The following is a 25,898-nucleotide window of genomic DNA, read 5'->3' as shown; positions in this document are numbered from 1 at the left end:
TGGTTTCTGTTTGGGAGTAGCAATAAAGTCATGAGACTTGTGTGAGTAAAGGCTCATGAGCAAAGAATCACAGTAACATGATGTGGTGGTGAGAAAAGATAAGACATAGAAACCCCATGAAGCATGGAGACCCCACTTCTCTGAGGTGGGTTGGAGAAAGAATATTTTAAGGGGTCAAGGTGAGCAAAAAACAAAAGTTTTTTTGCATCCATCTCTCCTGAGATGTGTCCAACACATTTACAAAAAGTAACACATATTGATATCATAGCATAGTATCATTCTTGAGAGAACATCAAATACGAGAGAATATAACCTGCAAATATTCTGAAAGAACTTTCTTAGGTGTGACCCTAAACCTTTACAGCTACCTTCTTATCTTCCTTTTCCTTCATGTTACTTAAACATGGACACAAGTACATCTAGGTAGAAAGGGATTCTGTTTGGTACTGACAGCCATTCTTCTAAATTGCTAGTCTTTGTCTTCAAGATCTTTTAGGTATAAAAGTAGCAATGTGCTAATAATCATTTATGGCCCTGTGTGAACACAAGTGATTAAAGGACCACATGCTTTGAAAAAAGACATTGTCATTAGAATCTTTCAGCCTTGGAATTTATTGGAGTTGGCTAAAAACAGGAACAAAAGGATATTTCTCTCTCCTTTTCTCTCAATTGTTCTTTATCGAAACTCATTCATACATCGAAGAAGAAGAAAAAAAGAGAGGAAAGAAAAAAAACCCCACCGGTTTGAAGACAGTACCATAAGGAACTTGATAATGGAAAGTAGTACTTAGAGGAATTTGTACAAATCACAAGAGGAATTTGTGAATGTAGAATAAGTTCACAATTATTACAAGGGGAATCTATAAAGCTATCCCATAAGTATCTTCCAGAATAGAAATGTTAGCACCTAATTAGTCAGAACAGTTGTTTCTCTGTCAGCTTAATTAATTAATCCCTTTGATAATTTTATAAATCATAACAGAAGCTTAAGAACCTCTCAGATATTTTTTAAAAATTGTGTTATTTAAATAGCTATTTACACCCCTTTCCATGTAAATTATAGTTTTACTTTATGAAGTCAACTGTAGTCTGAAGATATTTAATGAACATTTTCAGAATAAACTATAGATTATATTTTAAATGCAATCTATTGTGAATATCGTACTTAAATATTGTTTTGGTTAATCCCAGCAAGGATTTTAAATATGCCTTTTTGCCTAGTCTATCCAAACTATTTATACAACCTCCCTACTACTTAATGAACAATCATGGTTATCGAACTGGCTACCATAATACCCTATGCTTATGTTCAAGTAATTCTAATATTGCATCACGGCCTTGAAGATCAAGACTGATGATGCTGGCAATTTACTTTCATTGATGAGAAGCTGTAACGTATAATGTGAAAGGTTTCAATGTAATAAGAACATAAAAACAATCATACACTGAGGTGTTTAAACTCTCCAGTAGTTGAAGAAGGAGGAAGTGACTTAAGTTAGTTTATTCTCATCCCTCAAACCACAAAGGCACTGCCACAGTACAGGGCAAGTCTTTTGTCTTGATGAGAAAAACCATTAAATCTGTAGGTGAAAGACATGAGCAGAAAGCACATTCTGATGGATTGAAGGTTGAAGGTAAGCCATGACCTTGATACAGGTTTCCTTATTGAAGCTGCAGCTCTCTGGTTTGGCTAGACTGGCCAGCTTGTCGCCACAGGCCAGCACTGGGGCTTCAGGAATGCTGTCATGCTCAGATTCGACATAAATGCTGGAGATTTGAGTTCAAATTCTTCTGCCTGGATAGCAGAGCTCTTAACTATGGAGCCATGACCTCAGTTCCCAAGTTCTTAAAAATGTAACAGGAATTCAGTAAATAGAATCCCCATAAAGTCTCATGAAAAGTAGACCTAAAGTAAATTTACTTTTCCAGGTTCTGTCTGACTTCTCTATCTGTCTTAATATCTATGTGATTGTGAAGAAACAGGTCTATGGAATTCATTCAACGTGACCTATGATGGGGTTAAAATTGAGTCAGAGAGGAGGGGACAAAAGGTAGACTCTGGCCTTGTACTCAGTAAATAGAGTTTTAGGTATCAGAAGATGACTTCACGGGTCACAGCTAAGTGTTTGTATGTGAAAACATTACTATGATAGTTGTTGGAAGTAAAAGTGCATGCCATTTATGAAGAGATAATTTCAGAGAGAGATGGGATTAGGGGGTGAAGAAATACAAGCTACTTCTCTGTGGCTTTTGATGAATATATGTGCATTCAGCTTTATTCTTTTCAGAAAGATGTAAGTGCTCAACAACAGAGCAATATCACAGGAGAAGTGCTTGTTATTTTCCTAAGGAATTCCATGTGGACAATTTTAACAAGCACAGTCAATGTGTAGAAACACTCTGGGTTTCTTATATTTATTCCCTCCAACAACTGTTTTGTAGCAATCCTGGTATTTATATGAGTACTACTTCAAGTGGTATTATGTTTTCCTCTCCTCTCCCCTCCCCTCTCCTCCCCCCTCCCCTCCCCTCCTCTCCTCTCCTCTCCTTTCTTCTCTTTTCTGTCTGCTCCTCTCCTTTCTTTTCCTCTCCTCTCCTTTCCTCTCCACTCCGCTCCTCTTCTCTCCTCCCCTCCCCTCCTCTCTTCTCCTCTCTCTTCCTTCCTTCTTTTCTTTCTTTCCTTTATTTTTATTTCCAAAATTACATAGCTTTTTCCTTGGTTGTGTTATAGAACGTGTTCAAATTCTGTGTGTTGTTAAATTAATCAGTGTCCTTGTAGACAAGAAAACTCATGCTAGATTCCAACTAAATTATCTCAATGAAAGGACCAGTCCTGGAGGTACAGACAATATTGAATTATCTGGCTAACTTCAGAAAGACAGTTCTACTTGTTAACTGGGTCAAATACATGTTGTTGTTTTTTTTTTTTTTGTTGTTGTTGTTTTTGGTTTTTTTTTTACTTGTTCATTATAAATATTTTTTCTAAATTTTTTTTAGAGAAATAACTTGTAAGAGTAAAACATACAATGGAAAGTAACTTTATTATGAAAACTTCTACCATCAATATTTTACCAAGATGAGAACATTCCCATGAAAAGAGTTCTAAGTTTTTCTTCTAAATAATGTAGCTAAGGTCTGGTAGAGACTTAACTTTACAGTTTCTGAAGCTGTGATAAAGAAAGGATCATAGTTCTTAAGTCCAAATGTTCTTATTGTTCCTATCACCTAGCAATGCTTTTTTAATTTTTATTTTAATATTAATTACAGTTTATTTCTTTTGTATCCCTTTGTATCCTAGCCCCCTCCCTCTTCCCCTCCCTATCCCACCCATCGTCCTTCATCTCTTCTTATGCCCCTCTCCAAGTCCAAGTCCACTGATAGAGGAGGTCCTCCTCCCCTTCCATCTGACCCTAGCTTATCTGGTCTCATCCTAACTGGCTGCATTGTCCTCCTCTATGGCTTGGCAAGGCTGCTCCTCCCTTGGTGGAGGGGGGTTAAAGAACCAGCCACTGAGTTCATATCAGAGACCGTCCCTGTTACCCTTACTATGGTACCTACTTGGATACTGAGCTGTCATGGGCTTCATTTGAGCAGGGGTTCTAAGTTATATCCATGAATGGTCCTTGGTTGGCCTATCAGTCCCAGAAAAGACCCCTGTGCCCAGATACTTTGGTTCTGTCTAGCAATATTTTATAACAACACTAAATTAAACATAACAAGTAGTGACAGAATGGTGAAAGTTTCTATAGGCTAATTGGCTTGTGTGACGTCACTTGTTTTGTCAAAAGGATCATCGTTAAGCAAATTAAATGACTAAGAAAACTTTATTTAATCCTTTAGTTAATGCCACTCTTCAAAGTCATAAATTGGGGGACATTTTTTTTTATGTAGTAGTAATAATTTTCACTTTCTTGGAGCATACTTAATACATAATAAAGTTTATCAGTGGTGTGGACATATGTTCTTGAAAGGTATATTAGTATAAGTATTCACAGTTAAATTGGGATACTTTCACCATCCCATGAATTTCCTTCAGCCCCATCTTCCAACTCCCAGTAACCAGCACTTATGAATTATCTGCTTAAGAAAATTCATATAGATTATCATCACATGAAGGTGTGGAATATGAAAGTTCACTTACACAGTGTCTTTGCTGCTATCACTAGAGTCTAAAATGTGGGTTTTCAGTACATTTTTTGATTATTATATTTAACAATTTTCTTCTGTTGGCTTTCTTTTTAGAGTGAATTGAGGACTGAAAATAAAAATACTTAAATTCTTGACTGTCATCAAGAAGGGTGACAACAACAAAGGTGCACTCACCAGTTTTGATCCAAGCCTAAATTCCTTTGGGCAGTGAATTGAGTAAATGGAAAATAATGTTATGTTTAACAAGACATCTTCTGGGGTTTTCGACTATCATTTTCCACTTTTCATTATGTTGGTCTTTCAAAAAGTAATGTTGGACATAATTTCTGGGTAGCAATAGGTGATGACTCTGTTGCTGGGATTATGAAATATTAAAACATCTGAAGATACATAGCATAATGCGGCTAAGATCCTACAACAAACCTTGAGTTTGCAAATAAGCCAACAGAATGTATCACAAATTATCCAAAATAATTTTATTTTTATCAGCATATTTTTTCCCTTTGGCCTTTGGAAGAACTTTAAGAAAGAATGCAAGTCAAAAAGTGACCTTTAAAGTACTCTTAAAAACTTCTAAAATCTAAAACTGTCTCCAATGGCCATTGATGTTGAATGTACACAAGAAAAGACTTGAGACCCTCAGTGCAGGGTGGTATCCACCTTTCAAGTCCGGAGGACAAGATGAAGAATGAACTTTGGTAAAGGAGCTTGGTGAGAAATAATCATGCAGAAAAGCAGCTGAAATACACTGTAATTCAGGAGGAATCAAGCTACTGGCTTGTGATTGTTATTTGCTTATTTATTTTTATTTTTTCAGTACTGGAGACCGAACTCTAAACTTCATGCATATAAGGCATGATAGGCAAACACTGAGCCCCACTTCTTCTTTTCAGTTGTATATATTTTGGTCATTTTTCTAATATAGTCCATGTGGAAACACACCATTTTCTGAATCCAAAATTAACCCTATTAAAGACTCAGCCCATCTTAGCGGGAAAAAACTTGAAATTAGGAGTTAATACTACCTGACATTGTTTTAAGGGTTAAAAAAGAGAAGAAGAAGAAGAAAAAAAAATATTAGATTGTATCAGGAGAGAGGCTCGTTGATTATCAGAGAGCCTGCTTTAGTGGTAGGCACACACTGATGTTCAATAAATACATAAAATTAAACCTGCCAAGGAAGAGGATTAATCAACTATACACATTTAGAGATTTGTGTATTCTAAGATATGAACCTGGCATATAGAAAGTGATTCTTTTAGTTTTAAATACTCCATGGTACTGAGCAGATTCTTTGAAATCACTGCTTACAATCATCTTAGTTTTGGAAACAAAGACTAAACACACCATGCTGTATTCTATCATCTTGTTCTAAATAATAATCAGCTTATTTCTTAGTGATCAGATTGATCTAATACTGTCGTCCAAGGTAGCAGCCAACAAAAATAATAATTTTCTCACCAACAGAGAATCACTTCAATAATATTCTTTACAATTCTTTTCTAATTCTGCCTTCCCTTCAAAATTCTGATGATTTTTTTTTCCAGCTCTGTCTTCATGCACAATGGCAAGTTATGAAAGAATTGAATTGGTGAGTGCTTCCAATATTGGAAGATTCTTTCTGTCTACACTGTGTCTAATACACATAAAACTGTAGGAGAAAATGTATATTTCAATATAGAGTTTTCATTATGCATTAGATGCCTGTAAAATTTCTTCCTAAATGTTGTAATTGTGCATATGCAGTTTGTCACCTGGCATATGTAAACACAAAATTATTTGATATTATTGCATAGTTACATCAAAATGCCAAGCAGAAAAAAAATGGCATCCAATATTCACGAGAGTTTAGACATGAGGTTTTTTGTTTGATGGGCTAACATTTATAATTCTATCACGGAAGAGTCTTTTTCCATAGTGCTCACAGATTGCCAGTAAAAGATAATTCTTCCCTTGTGGACGTGCTTTATATCACATGCCCTCCATGTGCTGATGAGATCTTTGCATGGGTAATGCCAAGAGAGTAGTTTATCTGTGGAGGGAGAGACGCCCATATGTGATAATGAGCCATGCGTGTCTTTTAGGACGGAAAATGAGTTGTTGCGATTGAGGTTAATTTTGATTAGCTCAAAAATGGAGAATGACCAGCTCCTGGCTTAACTCTAAAATCAGAGAGGCAGCTCAGCAGGTAAAGGTATTTTCTGCCAAACCTGGCAATCTGAATTTTATCCCTAGAAGCCACAAGGAGAGAAGGTACAAAGAAAGAACCAATTCCTGCAAGCTGACCTCTAACCTCTAGAAGCATACTAAGGTATCTGTGTGCTCATCCTCATGCTCAGGAAAAAAAAAATGTTAAAAAGGCTCTGAGGTCAAGCAATATTTCATTGCCATTTATTTTATTAATTTTGTTTTGTAGTTTTTTATTTTAGCCTGTATGTCTATGTTCAATGAACTCGTGAATTGGGAAATATCATTCTTTGTTTTGTGGGCTATATTCATACCTCACAACTTTGTACTTTACAATTGCTTGGCCTTTGAACTTCCTTGTTATAGAATAGCCTTCGAGAAAATGCTGCAAGGGAGAGGGGAAGTGGATTTATAGGTGATATGATGTTTGCCTTTAATTTCTCAGGCAACTCTGGGATGCTACATCGATCCATGGCATTTCCTTGTAAATTCACTACCTTCTTCCTTTAAGTGAGAAAAGTAGCTCAGATGGAAACCCGTGCCATCTTTCCTATTCTCCGAAAAGGTTTTAAATCTTCCTGATGAATTCACCAAAGATAATCTGAATCAAGGGTTTTGATGTTGCAAATGCTGCCTATGCACATGAGTGATATATGTTTCTGTGAAGACTGAAGGGGTGGGGGGCACTTCAGGAAGCTTCTTGGATGAGTCCTCTTTGTTGAGACCATTCATTTCTCTATTTCTTGACTTCCAATGGAGCAAGTCATAACTGAAGGCCTGCTGCTGATCTTTATTCTCAAGTTTCTTCAGCTCCAGGGAGAAGCTGCCGTTATCCCTGCATCCAAAAGCTTCTCCTGCAATGTGTCAAAACTTAAAAAAAAAAAAAAGAAAAAGAAAAAGGAGATCCATTTATTTATCCACTTTTCATCCCAGCAATTAAAGGTTGAGCTCATCTATCTCAAGAGCCCATAGTTTTTGGCATGAAGAGAAGACAGAGAAATAGAAATAAAACTAAGAGAAAAAGAAAAAGAAAGGGGGAAGAGAGAGAGAGAGAGAGAGAACACAGATTCTATATGTGTTACTTTTTGCCTGAACAGTGGCAGACTGGGACAGGAACAGGCATGGATTTGTGGCAAGTGTATGGGTGCTTTCAATCATGTCTTAAAGAGAGCTGCCTACCCACTAATTTCTGTTTCCAGAACTTTTTTCTCTTTCATGATCTGTTCAAATGTAAGTTTGCTTTACCTGGGAGAGCACACCATGCTGGGAAAGTTTATCTGACTTATATCGGTGCTCCTGCCTCCAGCATGCCATCTAATATTTAGTGCTTAGTGGGCCCACTCACTCACTTTCAGGAAAAACATTGAGCCAACAGGTAACCATGAATTTTGCCATTGAAACAAGCATTCATGGACTCTGAGTCAATATTCAAAAATGCAAACTCAAGAGAATAACTGGCTAGGTTCAAATCCTGGAAGAAGAGCTGGGGAAAGAGGAAGCTAGCTGAGCTGAAAATGAAGTGCCCTGTGGAAGTCCTACACATGGGGGTGGAGCCAAAGAATGTCAGAGACTCTCAGGGTTGGGGGTAATCTCAACAGGCTGCCTCTTTCGGAAAAGATTATGTTTTATGTTTTGCTGATATCTCACCATTCTTGAAAAATGATGGACAGAAACCTCAGTGGTCCCAAGGAAATTTGTAAAAAATGACCAACAATGGTTGAGCAGTACACCACAAGAGCTGGGTTGCTTGAGAGTCAGAACACCCTGCCCTTGCACAGAATGAATTGACTGTGATCGTCTCTCCTCTATTGAGGACAGATGAGGAGGAAGTAAGGGAAACATGAAGCCTTTGTTAGGCAGCTTCTAGAAGGAACCTTTAACCATTTCTACTGGAGTATTTAGCCAAACAATTGCTTAGAGGCAGAAATTTGAACTGAGCAACAGCAGGGTCAGTGTATCTAAGATCTTGAAGTCTTGGATTGTTTATCTTAGAAAGTGTGCCACAAAGAATAAAGAGTGGTAACTCATAATAAATATATTAACTAGGAGTTAATATATACAGCTGCCACATACTACCATTTTACCTAATGGAAATTTCTTAATGAAAGTTCTAGTATGTTTGTAGGTATGTATGTGTGTATATATGTATGTATACATGTATGTATGTATGTTGATGATGGTTATGATTATTATAATTAAATGTCATAAAAAGGCTTCACTCAACAATGGATAGAAATTGATGCAAAGACCCATAGCTAAACATTAAGTGGAGCTTGGGGAATCTTGTGGAAGAGGGAGAAGAAGGAGTGAAGGAGGCAGAAGGATCAAGGACACCACAAGTCAATTAACGTGGGCCCATTGGGGCTCATAGAGACTGAACTGCCAACTAGAGAGTATGAATGGGATGGACCTAGACCCTCTGCACATATGTAACAGTTGTGTAGCTGGGTTTTCATGTGGGACTCCGAAAGCAGAAGCTGGGGCTGTCTCTGACTACACTGTCTGCCTTTAACTGGGCTGCCTTGTCTAGTTTCATAAAAGAAGATGCATCTAATCTTGCAACTTGCTATACCAAGGCTGGTTGATATCCATGAGAGCCCACCCCTTTTCTGAGGAGAAGTGGAAGGTGATGAGGGGAAGGGGAGGTTAGAAGGCTGGGAGAGAAAGCTGTGATTGGGATGTAAAGTTCATAAATAACTTAATAAAAATATGAAGAACCTGAGAAAAGTCAATATCAGATAACGTTTTCAAGGTTACATATTGATGTATTGTTGAAACTACACAGGAATCTGAAACACAATGATAAGTGTAAACATCTAGCGTCTACTAACTTTTGATTCAGATTTTAGTTTCCTTAGTCCAAAGACAATGTCTGTTGGTGTTCCCTCTGGCCAAGTGGCCTTGAATCAAAAGATTAAGGATAAGAATACAGAAAAGATTCTCGCATGTGAAAGCAATGGTTCAGATTGGGTGCATGCTGAGTACCTTCCTGTCTCTCTTGGCTTCTCTTCCTTTGAGCCACTGAGAAGAATCTGCTGATGGGTTTAGACAAGACAGATAAGGCTTGCAAGTTTCAGTCAAGTCTCATTTTCATTCCTGACTGATAAGGCTCATGACGTCATGCCCTGAATCTACATAGCTTTGGTATGCTGGTTTCATTTCTTGTTTAGACTATACCCATTGTTATCTTAGCCTTTCTGTGAACTACGTGCTTCTGAAACTTTAAAACCTCTAACTATTCCTGGAGTTGAGTCTTTGTCATCTTTGTCTCAGTGAAGTGATACCATCTATGACAGTTCATCTTGACTGTCAATTTGATGTTACTCAGAATCACTATGGAAACAAACCTCTGGGTATGTCTGTGAGAGATATTCTAGATTAGGTTAATTGAGGAAGGGGAACCCATTCCAAATGAGGTTTGCACCATGGAATCTGCTGGGGTTCTAGACTGAATAAATAGGAGAATAATAAATAATAAAAGGGGCTAATGACCAGCATTTATCTTCCCCTGCTTTTTTACTGTGGCTGTTGAGTGACTAGCTGATTCATTTTGATACTATGCTTTGCCAGTCACAATTGATTCTATTCTAAAACCCTGAACCACACTAAACTTACTATTCCTTAAATTGTTTTTATCAAGTGTTTATTCCAGGAGTTCATAAAATAAAATAACTTACAAATCTCTTTGGGTGTTTTCTCTAAGGCACAAAAATAATCCAATAATCCTTATCCCCCATTTTTTTTTTTTTTTGGTCTCTGATTGCAATTTAAATTTAAATTTAAAGTCAAGGAAGAACATCTACCTCAATCAACAGAATCATCAGCCTCATCTGATTCATCTGATTTCTGATTCAACGCACTCTGTTGCATGTGCAGGGTAGCCTCTTTCCCACTCATTCATACAGATGTACACCGTGGGCACGGAGATATTTGCATACAGAAACGGTCCATTCACTGCCCTCTGCTGTATTCTGGGATGCCTGGCCTCTCAGGCTCTTACAAGCTTTACTCGGATTTCTCTAGCAAGGGATCTACCTGATACATTCAGTGAAGCCAAATTCTGACCATAAAAATGTTGATCACCTTCTTCTTCATTGACCATAACACTTAGAGTAGAATTTACAGAGGCTCTGGAGAGCTTCCATGTTTTAGCTTCAAGGGTGGGGATGCTATGCTGCATATTTGCTACTTTTATTTTGTTGAGGAAAGATAGGAATTCCCCACATGGGTTTAGTGGAAAGACACATTACAGTAGAAGGTAGTTTAAGATTACTTGTCTTATGGAGAAGCTGGGAGCTGGATAAATGGCTTAACAGTTAAAAGCACTGGGAGCAGACCAGGTTCAGTTTCTAGCACCAATGTATTATCTCGTCACCATCTGCAGCTCTAGTCCCTCAGGATCTAACCCCAACTCCCCTATCTTCTTCTATCATCCACAGGCAGCAGGCATGCATGTGGTACACTTACATACATGCAGCCAAAACATCCATATACATAAAAATTATTAAATGAAAAATACAGTATCTGAAGAAAGTATTGCTTCATTTTTACAGTTCAAAAGTGAGTCAAAATGCAAGATTCACTTCTATGAGAAAATGACTTGATATTCATTAATTCACTCATTTATGATCTGTTTATTTATGACCCTATTATGTCTTTTGGGTAATTGTGGCCAAATACCTGACAATAGCTACTTAAGTGGGAAATGTTTATGTTGATCTATGGTTTCAGAGGGATTTTGGCTTCTTTTAGCGGGGAAGGTATAATAAGAAGACTCTGTCTCTTATGGAATGAACAAGAGGTAGTGGCCATGACACGTCATGATCAGGAAAAAGAAGGCAGACGTGAACCAGAGTTGCCTCTTGTGACCTACTTCCACTAGCCTCAATCTATCTCCTAAGGGTTCTTTAATTTGGGGGCCATGCATGAATGTGCATTGGGGGTGTTTCATGTTTAAGAAGTGGAACTTCCATTGAAGTTCCACTGAAATTGAAGCTTCATGAAAGCATAGGTTTATCTTGTATAGTAGTCTATCCTCAAGTCAAAAATAGAACTAAACAGAGAATTCTCAAGAGAAATATCGAATGGCAAAGAAACACTTAAAGAAATGCTCAACATTCTTAGTCATCAGAGAAATGCAAATTAAAACAACACTGAGATTTCACTTTAAATCCAGCAGAATGGCTATGATCAAAAACTCAAGTGACAACACATGCTGGAGAAGGTGTGGAGAAAGGGGAACCCTCCTCCATTGCTGTTGGGAATGTAAACTGGTACAACTACTTTGGAAATCAATTTGGTGATTTCTCAGACAATTATGAATAGTGCCTCTTCAAGATCCAGGTATACCACTCCCAGGCTTATATCCAAAATATGCTCAAGTATACAACAAAGACATTTGCTCAACTATGTTTATAGCAGCTTTATTCGTAATAGCAGGAATCTAAAAACAACCAAGATGTCCCTCAACAGGGAATGGATACAGAAATTGTGGTATATTTACACAATGGAATACTACTCAGCAATCAAAAACAAGGAAATCGTGAAATTTACAAGCAAATGATGGGAACTAGAACAGATCATCATGAGTGAGCAGAAAGACTCACTTATAAGTGGATATTAGACATATAATTTAGGATAATCATACTAAAATCTGTACACCTAAAGAAGCTAAGTAAGAAGGAGAACCCTGGGTAAGATGATCAATCTTCACTCAGAAAGGCAAATGGGATAGACATTGGAAGAAGGAGAAAACAGGCAATAGGACAGGAGCTTACCACAGAGAGCCTTTGAAAGACTCCACTCAGGAAGGTATCAAAGCAGATGCTGAGACTCATAGCCATGCTTTGGGCAGATTGCAGGGAATCTTATGAAAGAAGGGGGAGATAGGAAGACTTGGAGAAAGGAAGACAGGAGCTTTACAAGGAGAGCAACAGAACCAAAAATCTGGGCCCAGGGGTCTTTTCTGAGACTGATACTCCAACCAAGGACCATGCATGGAGATTACCTAGAACCCTGCACAGATGTAGCCTATGGCAGGTCAGTCTCCAAGTATGTACCCTAGAAATGGGAACAGGGACTGTCTCTGACATGAACTCAGTGGCTCTCTCTTTGATCACCTCCCCCTGAGGGGGAGCAGCCTTACCAGGCCACAGAGGAAGACAATGCAGCCAGTCCTGATGAGACCTGATAGACTAGGGTCAGAGGGAAGGGGAGGGGGACCTCTCCTATCAATGGACTTGGGGCGGGGCCTGGGAGGAGATGAGGGAGGGATGGTGGGGAAAAGAGAGGGGCTACAGAGGAGATACAAAGTGAATAAACTGTTATTTATAAAAATAAATAAATTTTAAAAAAGAATAGTGTTCACTGACTATATAAACAGATTTCAAACAAATGAACAGATGAACTGTTTGAAGAGGCTCTAGCTTAAAAATATTAGATGAAAGAGAGCACTGAGGAAAACAAAAAACATTCTGCTTGGTACAATTCACCACTTTCAGTTGTGTTAATTGTCTCATAATAGCTATGGGCAGCATCAAGTAGTTTGTGATGGGAGAGTTTACACCACACAATGTCATCAATGCCATAAAACACTGATTTTGTTTTTGTAGTTAGAGGCTATTAAGTCAGTACAGAGGGTACAGTAAAGAAGTTAATTGAGCTATCCAGCATTGCCACACTATTGGGATTTAGGAGGTATTGAGAATACAAGAGGGCCTTGTAGTAAACATTTCCTATTTCTGGTGCAATGCATTAAGCAGTTTATGTAGGTGATGGCTTTCGTCTTCTCAAGAATTCCTGGAGTTCAATATATTATTCTGAGTTTATAGGTGAGATGGGTCATTCAGAGAGGAGCCCTAATGCGCATCTTCATGTGGCTGGCGGGAAAGATGCTTGGTTCTCTTTGGAAGCCTTGATATAGTTCTAGATGGCCTAGATTTTCAGCTTTTTGTAAGACTTAAATGCCATCCATGTAAGCCTCACCCCTACCTGGAAGTTGTGTGATTTTATCCCAACTTCTGAAATCCACAGTTTATGAAATCCCAATTGACAGGAAAATTCCTTCTTGGGGAGCAGTCCAGCATGGTAAGAAGTCATGGAAGAGCTGGCGTTCCCCATCTGTGTTTCATTACTGATTTTCCATTGTACACTGAGTGGTTTTGGGCAAGCATTTCAACCTCTTGGCAGCCCCCACTTTCTCTCATTTGTTATATGAAAATAATGTTGGTTTTTCTCTATGAGGATTAGTGTGGGAGTGATCAAGAATATTAACAATATTTGTCATATACTAACTGCTCAATAAATGTAACCTCTTAAAGGGAGTTACTGGTCATATTTTTTAACTGTGGTATGTTCTTGGACCACCATGTTGACAGTATTTTCTCCTAAAATAAAAATGATGCAGATTAATGCTTTCACTTATTTATATGCACCAACAAACCACAGTTGAAGTTTGTTTGCTTTCCATATAAAACCAAGACCCACTTCAGAGGCACATTTTGCTATAGGATACATGTTATCATCCACAAGAATTTATCCTTTTGAAAATTCTGTTGGAAAATTATCTTGGAAATACTCCAATACTTTCAAATTTTACCAAAACGCCATATCCCAAATAGAATTAAGATGGGTGTGTTAGCAAACTCTTCATTACAAAATACTTTAAAATTTTAAAGTACATGAGGAAAAATGTAATTGGGTCACAACTTTAGACATTTCAGCACGAGGTTGCTTTACTTCATTGCCTCTGAGCCTTTGTCAGGCAGAACATCCTGAAAGTTTATCTCATGGCAACCAAGAGGAAAAGGGGGCAGAAAAGGGATGTAGAGAAGAAAGGCAGAGAAGGGGGCAACACACATCCTTCAAGGGCATGCCACAACAACACTATTCTTCCACCTTCTACAGTTTCTGTTATCACCCAGTAGTATGTTAAGTTATATCTGGTATTAGTCAAAACACCAACAATGAATGTCCATTAAGTTACAAATCCATAAATGGCTTATTCATGATGTGAGGGCCCCAATGATAAGCTCTTACTCCCAAATCTCTAGTCTTAAAAACTATTGCTTTGAGGATTGAGTTTTTTTTTTTTTTTTTAACACATCAGCAATCTTTGGATATATAAAACTCTTTTGTCTCTTTTGTTCACTTTTAAGGGGCATGACCAATAATAGTGACATATATACACATCTATATGTATTTATGTGTATATATATATACACACATATATCTTGTACCACATTCAAAATCCCAGGTATTAACTAACCTCATGTGCCTTCTACCAATTAGCAGGTAAAACAAAGCAACATCCCATGTTAATGCCTTACAGATATTCAATAATGAAATAAATGTGATTTTACAGTACTTTCAGCCTGTTTGGATCTGTCTTCTGAAATTGTCTGATGAGTTCCTTTCTGGAAAGAGACTAAAAGACTAAGGCATCAGTATGTCTATCAAATCTCTCTTTTTTATCTTTTTTGATTTTTATTATTAGTTATATTTTATTAACTCTGTATCCCAGATGTATCCCCCTCCCTCCCTCATCTCCTCCCTGCCCCTTTCCAAATCCACTGATAGGGGAGGACCTCCTCCCCTTTCATCTGACCCTGTTTTATCAGGTATCTTCAGGACTGGCTGAAAAGTCTTTCTCTGTGGCCTAGCAGAGCTGCTCCTCCCTTGGGGGTAGGAAGGTCAAAGAGCTAGCCATTGAGTTCATGTCAGAAATAGTTCCTGTTCCTGTTACTAGGGTACTCAATTAGTTACTGAGCTACCATGGGCTACATCTGAGCAGGGGTTCTAGGTTATATTCATACATGGTCCTTGGTTGGATAAACAGTCTCATAGAAGCCCCCTGTGCCCAGATATATTTGGTCCTTGTGGAGCTCCTGTCTTCTCCATGTCATACCAACTCCCCCTTCTTTCATATGATTCCCTGTACTCTGCCAAAGGTTTGGTTATGAGTCTTAGTATCTGTTTTGATACACTGTTAGGCAGAGTCTTTCAGAGGCCCTCTGTGGTAGGCGCCTGTCCTGTTACTTGTTTTCTCCTACATCCAATCTCTCTTTACTCTTTAGCAATACTTTCTCAAGAAGCTGTAGTGTGCAACAGGGTAGGCTCCTGGAAGTGAGGGTGACTCTAGCTGAGACTCCTAGTAACAGGGTTCATGGAGACAGAAGAGGCCATCTTCTAACTAGACACGACTCTTAGTGGAGGAAGGGGAACACCAACCTACCCACAAACATCCACCCCAAATTTACTCTGCCTACAAGATGTGCAGGGACAAAGAGAGAGCAGAGATTATGGGAATGTCCATCCAATGCTTGGCCCAACCAGAGACCCCATGGGAGACAGCCAACCCCTGACATGATTAACGATACTTTGCTATGTTTGCAGATGTGGTGAGGCTAGCATAGCTGTCCTCTGAGGTGCTCCACCAACAGCTGATGGACACAGATGCAGTGACTGACAACCAATCATTGGGTGGAGGGCAGGGAGCCTTGTGGCAGAGTAGGAGGAAAGATAGGAGGTCCCCAGCAGGTTGGAACTGCACAAGCAGACTAACAGAACCAAGCAACCAGTGTCCAGGGGGTCCTGTGAAGACTGAAGCACCAACCACAGACCACACACAGACTGGATCTAGGCCCCCTACACAGATGTAGCTGATGGGCAGCTCAGTCTACATATAGGTTTCCTAGTAAGGGGAATGGGGGATGATGACTCTGACATGGATTCTGTTGCCTGCTTTTCAATCACTCTCTCCTGGTGGGGCTGCCTCACTAGGCTACAGGGGAATAGGATGCACTCAGTCCTGATGCAACTTATATGATGTGGGGTGGCAGAAGAAAGGGAGAGGCTCCCTTCTCTGAGAAGTAGAGGTGGAGGGATAGGGGAAAAGGGGAGGCAGTGTGAGACCAGGAGGAAAGGAGGGATGTGGCTATGACTGGGATTAAAATGAATAAATAAAAATTAATAATAAAAAAGGTGCTGTGGTATGGCTAGAGGGATGGCTCAGCTCTTAACAGCACCTGCTCCTCTTGCAGAGGACAGAGCTTGGTTCCCAGAACCCACAGGGCCAATAAGAACTCACCACTACTTGAAACTTTAGCTCCAGGGGACTTAATCCCCAATTCTGACTTGTAAAGTCACCTATACACACCAACAGAGAAACTCAAACACATGCACATTAAAAAAAAAAAAGGAACCTATATCTTGCTTTGCTGGCTTTATTTAACAGGTTTTAAATGCTAAAAATAAGGTATAGCTTGTTTGCAAAATGTGCATGAAGCCCAGGTTTCAGTCCCAAGCAACATATGCACTGGATGTGATGGGACACAGGACATACCCATAATCTCAGCAATAGACAGGAGGATCAGTAGTTCAAGGTCATTCCTGACTACACAGTAAGTTAGAAGCTAGCTTGGACTGTTCGGACTGTTTGGAAGGGGAGTGGTAGGAAAGGAAGAGGGACAGAGAGAGCAGCAAACTGAGGTAAAGTTGCCTTTTATTTTTATGTATGATGGGCTTTGGAAAACTATAGCTTTTATTCCTAGCTTCAAATCTCAAGAAAAAATAAGCAGGATTCTATGTGAGTTACACAAACTCCTTGGATACACTTGCCTTAGAATGCACGCCTATCTTCTGAGAAGCCTGCTTAATTCACACTTCTATAAATTCAGTACTAATGATGTTTTTTTTTTTTTTTTTTTTTTTTTTTTTTTTTTTTTTTTTTCCCTTTGAAATGCTGTGCTTTCCCTTGACTTCCAAACATTTAGTTTCATTTTGAACAAGAGAAAATCCTGGAAATAGAAGCATTGTTTGTCTTTCTTTCTCACTAACCTCCCCTGGCTTTTCAGAAATCCCTCTGCCTCATTCTAAACAGGAAGTTTCAGCAGGCAGTTGTACAAATGGCACCGTATTATGTGGGATGTCACCTATTGTTATTGGAACAAAGGTATCCTGAAATAAGGACAAAGACTTCAAATCCACTATAGTCTGGGACCCTTCAGTAGCCTCTCATTGTATCTGCGGAGTGATTGAGTGAATTGGGTCACTCCAAGAATATACTTAAGCTTTGGAAGCTCTGCTATTATCAGGCTGCCAGAACGGAGCTACGCACAGAATATGTAAATGACATCTGTAGTAACCCTGCTCACCGATCTGCTTTGAATACATCTGAAGCAGGAACTTTCTAAGCCAGGTACTTATCCATATCTGTACACACACATTAGGAAATAGCTATAGGAAACAGTCCATAGTGCCCTCCTCTGTGTTTTGTTTGTTTTGTTTTTGAGACTGAATTTTGAACGGTGTAGTTCAAAATGGCCTCAAATCCATGATCCTCTTCTAAGTGCTAGGATTACAGGTGTGTATTAACATGTCTGATCATAACTCAATGGTTCTCAGAAAAAAACAAACAGTGTATTAATCAAAAACATTACTAAATTTCCTCTTTTGAAATGCTGTTTATAAATCATACACTTCTTATACTTTTAAGAGTTAAATCTGTAAGAGTGTATATATATATATATGCATAGATACAGATATAGATACATATATACACATATAATGTTATAAAGAAATACTTTGCTATGCTAGATTAACAAGCATTATCAAAAGATAAGCTGTTTAAAGATTCCCACTTAGCTGCAAGCAGTTTCACAGATGGCTTCTCATCTCAAAGAATTCTGAATGCAAGGAAGTGTTTATAAAGTGAAATGCAGCTCCATCTCCTGTCATTGCCTGTAGCAAAATTCTACTTTATTTTAATAACAATTAGCAAATCACTTCCATGTTACTACCTCAGATGAAGATACAAGAAAATGACTGTCCTTGGAAACTCTTTCTTTTTTTGTCTTGTTGGAAACTTCCTCTGTAATATATATATATATATATATATATATATATATATATATATACCCTTCCTCTATCCATCTTATCCTCCTTGGAATATGGGTCATATGTACATTCCTTTCTGCTTCATTATCAGTTAGGGTTATTGAATCATGTCTTGATGTTTGAAATGGCACAAAAGTATTTATAGATAATTTACTCCTTTTGGTTTCAATCAACACTGCCTATATATATATATATTAATCTGTATCTGTCTATCTAGATATCTAAATATCTTGCTCTTTCTTCTCTTAGGTAGGTAAGATCTTGCTTTCCTCTGTTTACATAATTCTTACATTTTTTTTCCTGACTATACCTTACCATTTTGTTAGCTTCTATGTGAGAGGAGATCTTCTATAGCCTTCTCCACCAAGATGTTTGCAACAGATTCCAAAATTGATTTTACCTTCTGGGATTTCTCTTCACAAACCTTCACTTGAGAAAGGTTGATTTTTTTTTCTTTCTGTATAGAAAAGCCTCCTGTTTCTGTGAGGATAAACTGCTACTCAAAGTTGGCATCAATGTGGGCATGGTGGGACACACCTGTATTCCATCTCTCTGGTGGTGAGGGCAAGGAGCATCATTCTCTGAGCTTCAGTCTCATCTTCAGTTACATAGCAAGTTGGAAGCCAGCCAGGGATACACAAGATACACAAAAAGATAATATAAAAACAACAGCAGCAAATCCCAACCAACCAACCTAACAAAAATAAATAACACAACCAACCAAATCAACAAAACCTCAAACAGCATTTTGGATGTCACAGCGTTCCTGTGTGCAGATGCCACCTGTAACTTATAGAACATGATAGTTCCACCCTACAAATATGGAGATTCCATGCTATATTTTTACTTAAAAAGAAAACTCTCTAGAATCTCAGTCTAAATAAAAAATTAATGCCTTAAAATGCATATCGACATTTTGACAAATCAATGTGTTTCTGGCATTTTAATTAAACTGTGTAATGATTTAATTAGATGACACCCCCTGGCCCCACAACAAGAACTCAAATATATGTCAGAAAACAGGGCACTGATTTCCTGTGTGTGAGAATTTAGGAGTGGTAAATGGATAAGAGGCCTTTTGCCTGATTGATATTGACCTTCTGTGAAAATAGCCTGCAGTTTTTGTTATTATGTGATTTCTACAACATGCTGTTACTTAAAAAAAAAAATCACAGGGTGCTAATTGTGGGTCTTTGAGCTATGTGATAGAAATGCAACTTAATCTAGACCAAATCAAAAGAGAAGCGTTTCTGCTTTTGTAAAACGGTGACTCTAGGAGTGGACCATCCTCACAGTCACTGAGCTGGCTGCAGTTGGTCAGCTATGTTGCAGGAACTGTCTCTGCATAAATCACTGAATTCTACTCCACATTAACACTGGCTTTGCTGTTAAATGTGATTTCTCCATCAGTTGAAGTGGACGATTGCTTTGTGCTTTCAGTTCCTCAGGAAAAGTTATTTTATATTTTCTTGCCAGTTCTGACTCCTTGAAAGGCTAATATTCCTTCACGTGGGTCATAGGTGGATCTGTGGTTATAGAACTGTCTGAAGGGGTGGGTAGGGTACCCCTGACTGACTGTGATGGCTCACAAATTTATTCTTATATCTAAGCAATGCTGCTTCCCACTTATTCAAACAAGTAGAGGATGATCAGGTCCCAGAAATTGACAAGTTGTTATTTTTAAAGGTCATGGGAACTTAATGTCCATCTTAGTTCTACAATTTGTTTATAGGAGATTCCTGAAATTGTTATTCTGAGACTTGACAAGGCCTGGTATCAGTATGTATAGACTCTATTCCTGATATCATGTTCTGCTTGGTTATTCAGGATTTAGAGGGAGCACAGCCATTGTAGATTATATCTAAATAGGAAATAGAGAAGTTGAGAGCATTGGCCAAGACCCAAAACAGCAAATATGGTCATCTGTCATGGGTTTTTGAAGAATGCACAGAAAGAAGCTGCCGAGAGAGTGCATTCTTCTCTTGGCTTAGCACATTGGACTCAGGCCCAAATTCATACTCTGATGACTTGTGCTGTGATCATGTAAATACTTAGACCATCTTTTTCTTTTTTTCCTGATTTCCATCATGTAGTCTGTTTTTGATCTTGAAACATTAATGAGAAAATATCAACAAACTTTCTCCCAGAAAAACAGTTTGTTGCATTCCTCCAACCAAAGTGTCAGTATATAAGAGCAGGCCATCTCTATCTACACTATTTTCCATAGCCTTATAGGGTTGTCCCTCTTTCTTCTGAAGCACAGAGACAAAGCAGACAGATCAGATTCTGTCTAGAAAGGATTGTGCCACCAACACCTCTCAGCTCAGGCATGACAAAAAGACTGTTATTCAACCAAAGGTCAATGCCCTTGAAAAGTACTTACAAAAGCACATGGACAATTAGATGTCCCTCAAAGTCACAGATTAGTCCTTTTGATTCAGCTAGGTCAAAGCATGGCTTGTCTTTGGAAAGTAGCCAGGTATCTTTGGATTTATGGTTCAGAACAAATGGAATTATGTAGTATCTGTTGTGTATATATAAAATGATTGTGCATTTCTACCAAGAATAATTTATAAATACATTTGTCTTTCTATGGGGAAAGCTTCCAAACTCTCAAAGTTATCATTGTTATACATTCTTGGCTTTTGCTTATGGTAGAATAATAACTCAACTTCTTAACTGCTAGGAATATAGATATGTGCTGCTATGCCTGGCCATAGGTCAACTCTAGGCATTAGAAAAAGCAAAATATGTATTAATAATATGCATCTTTTGAAATGAATCTTATAAATAACCTTGTAAAGTCTTTATCTGAAAGACAGTGTGTGGGTGTGTGTATAAAATATATGATATTATATAAAAATGCATTTTAATGTCATATATTAAACTAGAATATTGCAAATACATAGGCTTTCCTTAGTGACATGACCTAAATGCCAAACAAAAACAGGCTATCTACTTCATTTTTAAGGTGAAATTAGCTGGGGTAAATTGACCTTTATGGTTTCCTCTTTCTGTTGAATTATCCTCCCTTACATGTACTGGAGCATTGGTTTTCAGTAGTAGAATTCCCAGTGTTGAAAATGTAAATGGCCTACAATTTCAGATTTTGAGACAAAATTCCAGAAATAGGGCTCTCTGAGAACAGGACAGCAAAAGAATTGTAAGTATCTGGGCGTGGAGCCTGGTGGAACACAGCCAGAGAAATAGGAGGGGCTTTCAGTTTCCAGAATGTGGCATCCAGATGGACCACATACTTGAGAAGTCACAAAGGTCTGAAAACCTAAGAGGAGGGTGGTGGGGGTGGTAGTGGTTAGGTCTCAGCAGGGTGCCTGGAATGCCCTAGGTTCTTGCCAATCAGAAGCTGGGGACACAGAACCAGACAGCTGTGGTGCAGAGGGCTTCAAGCAAGAGAAAAGAGAGAGAGCTCTGTGGAGGAATCCAGCAGAAAGGGACTCTAAGTCCATTTACATGTCCTTTGGTGCCAAGAATTATGATATCAGTCACAACTTAATCATAATTCCTATCAGCGGTTTTCCAATGGAAAGGGTGTTTTTATGCATTTTAATTACTTATCTTATATTGTATTTGTTTTTCATATCTATGAGGAGGTCTGGGTTCTCTTTCTGGTGTTCTGACCCCTCTATGTAAGGGCGATTCTTTGGAGAGCTTCATGAATGGAAAAGCAATCTGGAAAGTGTTATAAAGCGATTGTAAATATGAACACTCAAGGCAGTGTGTGGTAGTCGAGGATGCTTTAAACTGCCTGAACTTGTCCTTTCAACGTTCTCTTTCACCCCAAAGCCCTGTCAAATCTCAGATTATGAACCAAAGAGACTATTATTATACCTCTTGGTCTGTTTAGGAATACCCATTTTTCACTATCAAACTGCTTTGTGAATTTTATTTGAATTTTTTAATTTTAGACCCCAGTATCTCTGGGAAGTGAGTATATGGTTCTAACTATGAATAGAAGATGTCTCTGCTGCTGTTTAAAATCACAACCTTTATCTCATTCCATTTTCCATTTTCCTTCCTTTTAACAAAGAAAGAGCTCTTAGGACATCAGATAGCCAAAGGATTATCAGCAAATTTAAGTTGAGGAGATTGAAACTATTAACACATTGACATAATTGGTCAAATATTATGCTGTGTTTTTTAAAAAAGACATAGCACATTACATAGTGAACCCTTGGGGCTTAAGAGATGTCTCAGCAGTGATGACTGCTTATTCTCTTACTGTGGATCAGAGTTCACTTCCAACAGCCTGAGAGTCAGAAGCACCCACAACTCCAGATCCAGGGATCTGATACCCTCTTCTGGCCTCTTTTGTCGTCTGCAGTCCTGTGCACATGTGTGTGCATACACATTCACACACATACGCATAATTTAAAAATAAGCATAAATCTTTAAAACAAATCCAAGTGTCTCTTCTTCCTTATTTTTCACTTTTCTCAAATATTTCCACACAAATTCATTTGAAGACAGGATATCATGAGATATGCTATGTTCTTCTGATTGAAACCAGCAGAAAATTTTCAAATTGTTTATTTCTGGGCATATAATAAGGTGCCCAGAAAACAAGTATGTCTAAGGATTAACGCATCATTAAAGACTTGAAATGAGCATTTTCCTCTATTTGAGCATCTATTTTGTTTCTCAGAGTTCTTATTGGCGAAGAAGAAAGTCAACCAGAAAAATTGCAGTTACTCTGACGATGGTGATTGGCAAGAAGGTTGCCATGACCTGGCGAGGTGTTTTGCCTCTTTCATTCTGAATAAAAATAAATAAACTGAAAAGAAAGGAAAGGTAAGGTAAGGTAAGGAAAGGAAAGGAAAGGTAAGGTAAGGTAAGGTAAGGTAAGGTAAGAAAATGTCTGCTCCTAGATATGGTGGATGAGAAAATTTAGGATAGATGTATGGGAGACAAAACCAAAGACAGACACATCTGGGAGAATCAAGAGTGATCATGATCCTGAACTATGTGAGGAGACAGGGAGGGGAAGAGAGAGGGGGAAACCAAGTACAGAAGCCAGGAGACCAATGGTACAGAAAGAGTGCAAGAGGAGCGGGTACCCAGGATGTCTGGATTATATAGGGAAGAGTCTATGAAGGAAGGGCAGCACAGCCTCTGGGCTGGAGAATTCAGCGTAGACAGTGAAGTATGCCAGTCATTCTCTGTGACAGCTAGGGACTGAGGAATGATAGGAGAACCTGATGGTCAGGTCTGCTTTGATATTTTTAATAGCCACCTCAGTCACTTGTTCTGGGTTTGAAACTCAGCACATGCTCCAAGAATTTACCAAGTGGTAGGTAGATAACCACAGTGATGGTTATAAGCTTCAGTGTACTAGACCCCAAACTATAAGACTATTCAGTGATAAGAAATCCATTGAAATGACTTAAGTGTGCTGTATTCCTGTTGTTAACAGGACAGGCTCAGTCACATTGGAAAGTGGGAGTCTGCATGTCCTGCCCACAACACCTCTCTGCTGAAGATGCCAACAACATCTCCATCAACGCAAAACATCTAAACTTGGTGTTGCTTTTTCACATCACATATCACTGTGCAAGAGAAATGGATGCCTGTCTAGAAATATAGGAATAAAGAAAAGATATTGATATAATAGCATAAAACTTTGAGAACTATATAAAATATGCAAAATGAAAGTAAATTCTATATGTTTATCTATTGATCAAAGTCCTGAATGGGTCATAACAGTCATTTTTAAATCTTCATAGTTTTGTGTTTTTAATATAGATTTAAAGATGAAAACGGTTATTGATTATACCAAGATAACTTCTGCTGACATTTTTAACAATTAAAAATATGTGACCTTTAAATAGGATAGAACATAGCTGGATAGATGGCTCCATGGTTAAGAGCAATGGCTGCAATTGCAGATGAGCTGAGTTCAATTTCTACTACCCACATTGCAGCTAACAATTGTTGTAACTTCTGTTTGAGAGAATCTGACACCTGCTTCTGGATTCTACAGATAACTTAAAAAGAAGTTATTGAGCTAAAAAATAACCTGTCTTAAGATTTTACCCTTAAAAATAGCAAGCATTTACCATTTATTGGATTTTTTCAAGAAAAATAGATGTGTAAATTACTTTGTGCCCACTTACACACATATGCAATGTGTGTGTATAATCTTTTCAGTGTGGCAATATTGCTTATAATAGCCCATCCTTATATAGCTAATATGGTCTTTATATGTCTAACCAAACACCATTAACTATGCCTCTAATGACACACAAGGTACTTTTTTTCCCTTAGTGCCCATTACCTATTTATTTACTTTCAATGGGGAAAGTTTTGTTTTACTTTAGTACCAAATATTTTTTTTACTTTTGAATGAGTTAAAATGAAAGGAATAGTAATGCGTGGGTGCATATGTAAAGCTTACACCACTTTTAAGGACTAAAGTAGTAATTTGATTTCAAAAAAACCAAAGAGAAGCTAACAAAATACCTGGTAGAGAAAACAGGATTACTAGATATATAGTTCTAATTTTTAATAATCGATCTCTCTAACAGAATATAAACTTGAATATAATTAGACTTTTATGTATGTCACACACAATTATACATGCCTTAAAGATATTTTTACAGTCTTTTAAATACATGAATGCAAATCCTATCTCTTGACTTTACACTTTCTCTGCAAGGTGTCCTGTGGATGACACATAAAATAGACATTATGAGTCTCAAGGATGTTATTCTAAGTGTAGAAAAAAATACCTGCAGACAAATAGCAGTCATGAATAATAAATACAGTGAGTGCCTTGCTAGCCATCAAAATAAGTTTTTTACAACCTGTAAGTTCACAAGTAAATATGAAAGATCTGCTTTTCTTTAAGTGACTTCAAAGTGCACAGATTGCTTGGTAGCATGTCACGTTGCTAGGTGGGGTGGTGCTGGAATGAAGAAAAGGAGGAAACAAAGTAGAAAGGATATATTTTTTAAAATGATGTGTGCATGTGTTTTCCTTGAAAGAGATAACTGTCCCTTTACCTTTCAGAAGACCAGTTAGAACTATGCCTTTTAGATGGAAAAACAAAAAACCAAAGAACAAAACAACAACAAAAAAACAACAACAACCCTTGATTTGTTGAATCTGGGACAAATACTTTATCTATGTTTTAATATCTGATCAATTCATGTTGTGATGACTTTATCAACATCCTTCCTTCTTGGAACAGGAAAAACATAATCATTTTATCTGAAAAAGGATGAGGTCTTTCCAAACTTGATTTCATATTTTCTTGGCTAAGTTTCACTGAACATTCTCATGCACCAAATGTTAATGTTGGACCCAGTGTGAAAAGGGGAGGAATTATTTTATACTCAGAGGAGTTTACAACTGAGTAGATGTGAAACAAATGAACCATATCCAAGGTAAAGGAAGTGATTGCAGGAAGAGTAATGAAGGAAAGGAGGTCATAGAACACCAGGTATGGGATTAGTATTTAGCACTTGGGACAACTCTGAAAGTGGTTGGCTCAGTTTTAAGACTTCCTACTCCTGAGAATGTGGACTAGAAACATTTGGGAACCGAAGGTAGCTACATGACAGTTAAGGTAAAATGACCACTGAACAAGTATTTTCAGGATGCCTTGACTGCCTGGGAAGGACTTGGTTGAACCTGCAGTGCTTGCTTGG

The sequence above is a fragment of the Meriones unguiculatus genome, chromosome 19 (assembly GCF_030254825.1).
Source record: "Meriones unguiculatus strain TT.TT164.6M chromosome 19, Bangor_MerUng_6.1, whole genome shotgun sequence".
In the NCBI taxonomy this organism is placed as follows: Eukaryota; Metazoa; Chordata; class Mammalia; order Rodentia; family Muridae; genus Meriones; species Meriones unguiculatus.
The sequence above is the reverse complement of the archived record's forward strand: the minus strand, read 5'-3'. Positions refer to the sequence as shown.